We start from the raw sequence: 10,355 nt of genomic DNA, 5'->3' as shown, positions 1-10,355 counted from the left end.
TTAAAAAAATAAAGAATAAAATTTAAATAAAAAATAAGTTAGAGAATATCTAGTAATTTTTTATTGAATGGTAAAATTAAAAAAAAATTAATATGACAATAAGATATAAGAAAAAAAATCAAATAACGAGGATGAAATTGAAAAAAAATTTCATAAATTTGGATTCAGTAATGAAATTAAAAATAAATTAAAATTTTATAAATTAATTAAGAATATAAATTAAAAATCAAAACAACCAGGATTAAAGTTAAACTGAGCGTCAACTGATCAATGATTTTTACAAAATGGCAAGAACATAAATTACAATTCAAATTCATAGTGTTTTCTCTATCGAATCGAAATAATATTATTTTACCCTTAAACATGACTATTACAATGACACGAATGCATGTCACTTTGATACTGTTTACCTCGCAACTTGAGTCAAAATCCATTTCTTGCTGCTTCGCCTTTGCTTCAGTCTTCAAGGGAAGTACTGATGGCGAGTGGATAATTATTCTCGTGAGCCCAGTATCTCCGAGTGAAGGAGTTATGACAAGAACAGTCTCCTGTCCACAAATTAAGATATTCGTTGAGAATTATGGATTTCACATGACTGATTACAATGATACTGCTAAATATGAGGGAAAAAAAATATGTTTTTTAGAAATTCACTTTTTATAAAAACTTCTTTTCCAAAAAACAATTATTTTCTAACAAACAAATGCCTAGTAAAATAACAAGTTCCAATTCTACTTTAATGATATATTTGGTGAGATGGAAAATTAAAAGATCTTTAAAATGGAAAAGAGAAAGAGCTCACCTTAAAATGCCTAAATAGCTGTATATTTATGATGTGATAATGATATTCTCCATCACAAACAAAAAAAAAAACTAAAAAAATATCTAGTTCAATTCTTGCAAAATTACTTAGCAATTGTGAGATCCCAGCTGTTGTTCAGGAGTCAATAAAGCTAGCTGCTGCTTTTAAACTAGACTGATGTAGTGGGCTTGGAAGCACAGTACGGGCAGAAGCAATCCCCAAGCATCATTTTAGAGCTCATTAGTATTAGTGTGAAACCCAAGTTCAAGGGGTGCAATAGGTCACTATAGGGACATGAACCCTCCATAAAAGACCTTCTTTTAGGCCTAGAAAGGGAATTCACTTATAAATAGGAATAGGCTCATGCAAAATAAGTATATCGGGAAACGGGAAACGGGGGGCAGTTAGCCCGGTCGATAGATGCGGTGCTGAGGTCGCACTTCTCTTAATGAGTCTGTCCATTCGAGCAGTCTGTCGGAAAAGGTTGCAATTCCTCTCTTGGTGATAGCAGCTCTTCATCAGCTTATCGTAGGCTGAGCTCTTTCGCTAGCTTACTAGCTCTGGTAGTAAGGCTCTTCGGTCAATAGTTCCACTGGAATAAAAACCTGTATCACTGCTTTTCATTTTTATTTTTAGTATGAGCTCTCATTGAGAGAGTGTTTCGGCGGGAAATCGCTAAGTTGGTTAGAGTCCTAGTCCGTACCCGCCTATAAGTGAACCGGGTTTGGTCCCTGCCTCATCCCCGTGACCGTAGCGAGTGAGGTGTAAGCTGGTAGCTGGGTTCTGACCTGTGTACTGCTACTGCAAAGTGTTTTTCCCGGTTCTACCTGTCATCAAGCACTTGACTGACCCCTGATGGATGAGGAAGCGGGACTAGTTCCGGCTGGATGAATGGGGAATAACTGCATATCGAAATCTACTTGAAACGGAGAGCTTCGACAACTCGACTTATCCGCTTCCCATGATCGATCCCGATGAAACCTCAATATCTCAGGTGGGAATGATATACGACATGGTTCGTATAAAATAAAAAAGGCTAACTATTCATTGCATAACTAGTCACCTGATGAAAGACTGAAGTATTCGTCCCTCTCTCCGATCAATGGCTATCTGGGCAAGTGAGAGAATCTATTTCCCTTAGGTTTAGGATTTATGTTGACTTCCTCTAGTAGCTAGTTTAGAGTTCCTCTCCTAGCTGCTAGCTGTCTTCTTTCCTAGTAGCTCGGTTCTTAGGTAGCTTCCTATCCTATTAGCTCGTAGCTCTCTTCTTCTAGCTAAGTAGCTAGTGCTTAGCCAACCCTTACTTATCTATTGCCATCCGCCGCCCTTTATTCAAATGGTGGTTTCCGCTTCCTTCTCCATACCATAGAAAAAGGGCTTTCCTACTCTGCTTCTGATTTTTTGGATTATTAGGAAAGAGTTGATCCACTATTTGAAAGTGAAACCACTAATTGAAAGCACTGGCCGTCCTACAAAAATCCTTGCTTTTAACCAGCTTTCCCAATCAATCAATTCTAGAAGATGTCTAGTCATTGATCGAGCTTACAAGCAAGGAACGAAGTTCTCAGTCCATGGTTCCTTGTCTTCATTCCTGGAATGAGAAATGCAGCTGTGTTGGATCGTGACCTCCGGAAACTAAGATGGAAAGGGAACTTGCGTTCCTGTGTCGGATGGAAAGGAACTCTCACTTCGAATGGAATGCCAACAAATAGCCGAAGTGGCTTGGCTATGTTCTTTTTACCGGTAAGTGGTTTGAGGAAACCAAGCAGGCAATGAACTGGCCAGGCAGTCAAATAGAAAAGGATCCTCCGCTTTGTCTTGCCATGGATTCGAACTGAAAGTCCCGGATTCGCAGCTCAAGAGGAACGAGTGACCAGAAGGAGAGGAGGGAGGCGTGTTCTCGGTTAGAAAGAGAGTTTCCTAGGTTGACAGGGATGCCCCTAGATGCCACTAAGAGGAACTTTCCTAAATGAAGTGGCCGAGGACTCTAAGTAGTGGTTCCTGCCTTGAGTGGAAGACTGCACTTGAGAATCTCTAGGGAGAGGAAAGTCCTGTGTTTTATTATAGAAAGAACTCTCAGCCTTTTGGATTGCTATGAAAGATGGGGCTGGTATGGTCACCAAGGTAAGGTCTAGGGCTGTTCCCGACGGTTCTTTCGAGTGAACGGTAAGGCTAATGGTACTACTAGTCAACTACACTAGCGGACTATTTATGCGCTGACTGAACTTGCTTCGTAATGTCTCAAAAGCCTTTCTTCGTAACCTTTTCCGGGACTTAAAAAGGGCTGCCTTCGACAATCCAATCATAAGGAAGGAGAGATTCACTAGATGGGATAGAATGTAGTGATGAAGCGAGGAGTTCCTCTGCAGCTATTCCTTCTGCCTTTTCTGAAGTGACAGAATAGCCAAATGAATTGTCCTCTACTGAGTGAGAATTTGCGAGACTCCGAGAAGTGAAAGAGGGCTTTTGCATCCCTATACGACTTTTTTCTTCTTTGCTCATCAAAGGAAAGGGGATTGTAAAAAGCGTAAACTCTGGAGGCCGCCGAGGGTTAGTGAAAGTGTTTACGTGTTTGAGTATTATGCAAGAAAAGAAAATAGAAGAGAATTGTAAAAAACTGCAATATTATTGATGCTGCAGTATTATTAAGAAAAGGATTGAATACAGAATTGCATTTGTTCACAGCAATCGCTTACATATTTATTGAAATAAAAGCAACAGAAATGCTAACTTATAGCAGCTTAATGTGTCATGATCTGCATGATTTGTTAACAACCTAACAAATCAACTGATTCCTAAAGACTAGGACAATTATTTATTAAAGCATAAAAAACGTAACTGAAACAGAGTAGCAACAGCAACTTGAAGCAACAAACTCAACACTCCTCCTTGCTTTAAGTGCTGCATACTCCTAACCTTGTCCTTAGAAACTCAAACCTGCTAACTGGAAGTGATTTGGTGAATAAATCAGAAAGTTGATCTATAGATTTGCAATAAATTAACTTAACATCACCATTTTTCTGCACTTCACGCAAAAAATAAAACTTGATGTTAAAATGCTTGGTCTTCCCATGAAATACTGGATTATGAGAGATTACAATTACAGCTTGATTATCAACTGAAATCTCTGTTGGTTCTTCTTTCTCCATGTGTAAATCACGTAGTATTTTCTGGAGCCACAATGTCTGATTTACTGCTGCTGAGGCTGCAATGAATTCAGCCTCTGCAGTAGATTGTGCTACAATCTCCTACTTCTTTGAGCACTATGAGAAGACTCCTGAGCCAAGAGTAAAGCAATACCCAGAAGTGCTCTTCATATCTTCAATGGAACCAGCCCAGTCACTATCTGAGAATCCATGCAGTTTAAAACTTTGGCACTTCTCATACTTTACACCATAACTTACAGTCCCTTTTACATACCTCAATATTCTTTTTGCAGCTCTTAAATGTAATTCATTAGCTCCATGCATAAAACGGGATAAGAGACTTACAGCAAACAAAATATCAGGCCTTGTTGTAGTAAGATACATTAAGCAACCAATTATGCTTCTGAAATAACCCTCATCAATTTTATCAGCACCGTCATCTTTGCACAGCTTTTCCTTTTGATTCATAGGTGTGCTGGTTGCTTTGCATTCCTCCATCTAAAATTTCTTCAGTATTTCCTTTGCATATTTCTTTTGGCAAATGAAAACTTCATTCTTGCTTTGTTTGACCTTCATTCCAAAAAAATAAGTCATAAGACCAAGATCGGTCATTTCAAACACATTTATCATTTCTTGTTTGAATTCTTCAACCAGCAATTCATTGCTTCCTGTCACCAAAAGGTCATCAACATAAAAGGACACTATAAGAATATCATTGTCCTTCAGTTTGACATATAAAGTGGCCTCGGATAAGCTTTTTTTAAAGCCTAAATTTAGCAAATGCTCATCAATCCGGCTGTACCAAGCTCTAGGAGCTTGCTTTAGCCCATAGAGAGTCTTTTGCAAAAGGTAGACCTTATCCTCTGCTTCTTGAATCACAAATCCATCAGGCTGCTCCACATATATTTCTTCTTATAAAACTCCATTTAAGAAGGCTGATTTTATATCTAACTGAAACACTTTCCAGCCCTTTTGTGCTGAGATTGCTAGCAGCAATCTGATTGTGTCCAGTCTAGCAACAGGTGCAAACGTGTCAGAATAATCAACACCAAAAATCTGAGCATACCCTTTAACAACAAGCCTAGTCTTGTGTTTGTTGATTGAGTTATCTGCATTCAGCTTCGTTTGATATATCCACTTCACTCCTATAACTTTTCTGCTTTCAGGTCTGTCAACTAATGTCCAGGTATTGTTTTTTTGAATCATTGATAACTCCTCCTCCATGGCCTTCTTCCATTTGCTGTCTTTGAGTGCCTCTTCATATCCAGCAGGTTCATAAAATGCAATGTTGCATCTTTGATAGACATCTGACAACAGCCTTGTGCCTCTAACTGGAGAATCATCTTCTAGTTCATTCTGCCACTGATGAGTTATTTGATCTTCAGAAGGAGTGCTTTATTGAAGGTTCTTCCAGTCCCATTGCTCATCTTCATTGAAGTGTACATCCCTTATAATTGATATCTTCTTTGTTTGTGGATGATACACTTTGTATGCTTTGGAGACTAAGTTGTATCCCACAAATATGCCTGGAAGTGCTTTTTTATCAAGCTTGTCACGCTTGACCTGAGGAATGTAGACAAAACACACACTGCCAAATACTTTAAGAAAGTTCAGTGAAGGTTTATATCCATACCAGACTTCGAATGGTGTTCTTTCATTCAAAAACTTGGCTGGAAGTTGATTTTGAAGAAAAACTGCTGTATTTGTTGCCTCTGCCCAGAATTCTTTAGGCAACTCCTTGTCATGCAACATACACCTAGCCATCTCTATTACATATCTATTTCTCCTTTCACTAACCCCATTTTGCTCTGGAGTGTAAGGAGCAGTGAGTTGATGTTCAATTCCAGCTTCTCCACAGAATAGATTAAATGTTGCTGAAGTATACTCCTTCCCATTATCTGATCTTATGATTTGAATCTTGCAGCCACTCTGATTTTCCACCATCTTCTTGAATTTCCAGAAGATTCTAGCAACCTCTGACTTGAACTTCAAGAAACAAATCCAGCACATCCTTGAAAAATCGTCAATTAACACAATGTAGTAGAGACTACCTTTCAGTGATGGTGTTCTTTGAGGTCCTGCTACATCTGTGTGAATGAGTTGCAGCTTTTGAGATGCCTTCTAGAAAAATTTAGGAAAAGGCAGCCTTCTTTGTTTGCCAAATTGACAAGCATGACAATTCGGCATTTGATCAGCAAGAGCAGGCAATCCTCTTATCACTTATTTCTTCTTCATTGTCAGCATTCGCTAGAGATGACAATGCCCAAGTCTCTTGTGTCAAGTTTCAGTAATGCTTGTATTTGTGGAATAGGCTGTATGCTCCTCCTCAGTTGGAAAAAATGAAAAGCTTTTCCCTTTCATTTTGACTTGTAAAATTTTCTGGCCAACAGCATCATATATGAGGCAGCAATGATCTTCAAATGTAACTTTGAATCCCTTTTCTATTAGCTGACCCACACTCAGCAAATTTTGATCAATATCAGGTATGTAAAGAACATCTGAAATAGATTTTGTACCTGAATTTGTCGTAATTGAAATGGTTCCTTTTCCCTTTGCTGAAATATAGTCACCATTTCCTATTTGAACCTTTGTGATTACAATAGACTGCAAGTCTTTGAAAAGGGTTCTGTCATATGTCATGTGTTTGTACAACCATTGTCGATCAGCCAACATTCTGAGGAGCTCTTGGTTGAAAAACATGTTGCCACAAAAATTTGATCTTCATCATCTTTCTCAGCAACTTGAGCATCTGCTTCCCTCATTTGAAATTTGTTCTTGCATATAACAGTCTCATGTCCAAGCTGATTGCACTTGTTACATTTTGCATCAGGTCTTTTCCAACATATAAATGGTGGATGACCTGTTCTGCCACAATACTTACAAGGTGGATAGCCTCCATTTGAGTTTCTTCCTTCGCCTTGATTTCTGGTGCTGGCAGTGGCTTTATTGATTGAAGTCTGAAATTTCTTGATGAATTTCCTTTTGTCCTTGTCGTGGTCCTGATGTTTGGCTGGTAAAGCTCCTTCAACAATCTGATCTTGCCTCATAAGCCGCCGTTGCTCTTGAGCTTGTAAGGCATTCAATAATTGTGCCAAGGTGATCTTGCACAGATCCTTGGTATTCTCCAAGGTGGTTATAGATGCTTCATATTTCTTAGGTACAATTACTAGGATTTTCTCTACAATTCTAGAGTCAGAGAAATTTGTACTTAGCAGCCTTACCTTGTTGACAATTCTAAGCAATTTATCTGAGTACTCTTTTATAGTCTCAGAATCCTTCATTTGTTGCAGTTCAAACTCTCTTATCAGATTCAAACTTTGCATGCCACAAATTCTTTCATCTTCTGCATATTCCTTCTTCAAATAATCCCAAACATCTTTAGCTGATTTAAGAGACATAATCCTGGTGAAGATTGTTGTGGAAACAGCAGCAAATAGATAAGCTTTTGCTTTTGATTTCCTTGTTTTCCTTTCTTTGTGATTTTTTATCTGAGCTACTGTTGGATTAGCAGGTAGCGGATGAACTTCATAATCATCTTCAACAGCTTCCCAAAGATCCAAGGCATCCAAATAGGTCTCCATTTTGACTGCTCAAAGTTGATAGTTCTCACCATCAAAGATAGGAGAAGATATGTGAGAAAAACTTGATTCAGCCTCCATTACAGGTCCCTTCAAGAAAATTAATGCTTTGATACCAATTGAAAGTGTTTACGTGTTTGAGTATTATGCAAGAAAAGAAAATAGAAGAGAATTGTAAAAAACTGCAATATTATTGATGCTGCAGTATTATTAAGAAAAGGATTGAATACAGAATTGCATTTGTTCACAGCAATCGCTTACATATTTATTGAAATAAAAGCAACAGAAATGCTAACTTATAGCAGCTTAATGTGCCATGATCTGCATGATCTGTTAACAACCTAACAAATCAACTGATTCCTAAAGACTAGGACAATCATTTATTAAAGCATAAAAAACGTAACTGAAACAGAGTAGCAACAGCAACTTGAAGCAACAAACTCAACACTCCTCCTTGCTTTAAGTGCTGCATACTCCTAACCTTGTCCTTAGAAACTCAAACCTGCTAACTGGAAGTGATTTGGTGAATAAATCAGAAAGTTGATCTATAGATTTGCAATAAATTAACTTAACATCACCATTTTTCTGCACTTCACGCAAAAAATAAAACTTGATGTTAAAATGCTTGGTCTTCCCATGAAATACTGGATTATGAGAGATTACAATTACAGCTTGATTATCAACTGAAATCTCTGTTGGTTCTTCTTTCTCCATGTGTAAATCACGTAGTATTTTCTGGAGCCACAATGTCTGATTTACTGCTGCTGAGGCTGCAATGAATTCAGCCTCTGCAGTAGATTGTGCTACAATCTCCTACTTCTTTGAGCACTATGAGAAGACTCCTGAGCCAAGAGTAAAGCAATACCCAGAAGTGCTCTTCATATCTTCAATGGAACCAGCCCAGTCACTATCTGAGAATCCATGCAGTTTAAAACTTTGGCACTTCTCATACTTTACACCATAACTTACAGTCCCTTTTACATACCTCAATATTCTTTTTGCAGCTCTTAAATGTAATTCATTAGCTCCATGCATAAAACGGGATAAGAGACTTACAGCAAACAAAATATCAGGCCTTGTTGTAGTAAGATACATTAAGCAACCAATTATGCTTCTGAAATAACCCTCATCAATTTTATCAGCACCGTCATCTTTGCACAGCTTTTCCTTTTGATTCATAGGTGTGCTGGTTGCTTTGCATTCCTCCATCTAAAATTTCTTCAGTATTTCCTTTGCATATTTCTTTTGGCAAATGAAAACTTCATTCTTGCTTTGTTTGACCTTCATTCCAAAAAAATAAGTCATAAGACCAAGATCGGTCATTTCAAACACATTTATCATTTCTTGTTTGAATTCTTCAACCAGCAATTCATTGCTTCCTGTCACCAAAAGGTCATCAACATAAAAGGACACTATAAGAATATCATTGTCCTTCAGTTTGACATATAAAGTGGCCTCGGATAAGCTTTTTTTAAAGCCTAAATTTAGCAAATGCTCATCAATCCGGCTGTACCAAGCTCTAGGAGCTTGCTTTAGCCCATAGAGAGTCTTTTGCAAAAGGTAGACCTTATCCTCTGCTTCTTGAATCACAAATCCATCAGGCTGCTCCACATATATTTCTTCTTATAAAACTCCATTTAAGAAGGCTGATTTTATATCTAACTGAAACACTTTCCAGCCCTTTTGTGCTGAGATTGCTAGCAGCAATCTGATTGTGTCCAGTCTAGCAACAGGTGCAAACGTGTCAGAATAATCAACACCAAAAATCTGAGCATACCCTTTAACAACAAGCCTAGTCTTGTGTTTGTTGATTGAGTTATCTGCATTCAGCTTCGTTTGATATATCCACTTCACTCCTATAACTTTTCTGCTTTCAGGTCTGTCAACTAATGTCCAGGTATTGTTTTTTTGAATCATTGATAACTCCTCCTCCATGGCCTTCTTCCATTTGCTGTCTTTGAGTGCCTCTTCATATCCAGCAGGTTCATAAAATGCAATGTTGCATCTTTGATAGACATCTGACAACAGCCTTGTGCCTCTAACTGGAGAATCATCTTCTAGTTCATTCTGCCACTGATGAGTTATTTGATCTTCAGAAGGAGTGCTTTATTGAAGGTTCTTCCAGTCCCATTGCTCATCTTCATTGAAGTGTACATCCCTTATAATTGATATCTTCTTTGTTTGTGGATGATACACTTTGTATGCTTTAGAGATTAAGTTGTATCCCACAAATATGTCTGGAAGTGCTTTCTTGTCAAGCTTGTCACGCTTGACCTGAGGAATGTGGACAAAACACACATTGCTAAATACTTTAAGAAAGTTCAGTGAAGGTTTATATCCATACCAGACTTCGAATGGTGTTCTTTCTTTCAAAAACTTGGTTGGAAGTCGATTTTAAAGAAAAACTACTATATTTGCTGCCTCTACCCAGAATTTTTTAGACAACTCCTTGTCATGCAACATACACTTAACCATATCCATTACATATCTATTTCTCTTTTCACTAACCCCATTCTGTTCTGGAGTGTAAGGAGCAGTGAGCTGATGTTCAATTCCAGCTTTTTCATAGAATAAATTAAATGTTGCTGAAGTATACTCCTTTTCATTATCTGATCTTATACTTTGAATCTTGCAGCCACTCTGATTTTCCACCATCTTCTTGAATTTCTAGAAGATTCCAGCAACCTCTGACTTGAACTTCAAGAAAAAAATCCAGCACATCCTTGAAAAATCGTCAATTAACACAATGTAGTAGAGACTACCTTTCAGTGATGGTGTTCTTTGAGGTCCTGCTACATCTGTGTGAATGAGTTGCAGCTTTTGGGAGGC

Source organism: Populus euphratica, unplaced genomic scaffold (genome assembly GCF_000495115.2).
Source record: "Populus euphratica unplaced genomic scaffold, PopEup_1.0 scaffold25.1, whole genome shotgun sequence".
Taxonomy (NCBI): domain Eukaryota; kingdom Viridiplantae; phylum Streptophyta; class Magnoliopsida; order Malpighiales; family Salicaceae; genus Populus; species Populus euphratica.
This window is presented reverse-complemented; position numbering follows the sequence as displayed.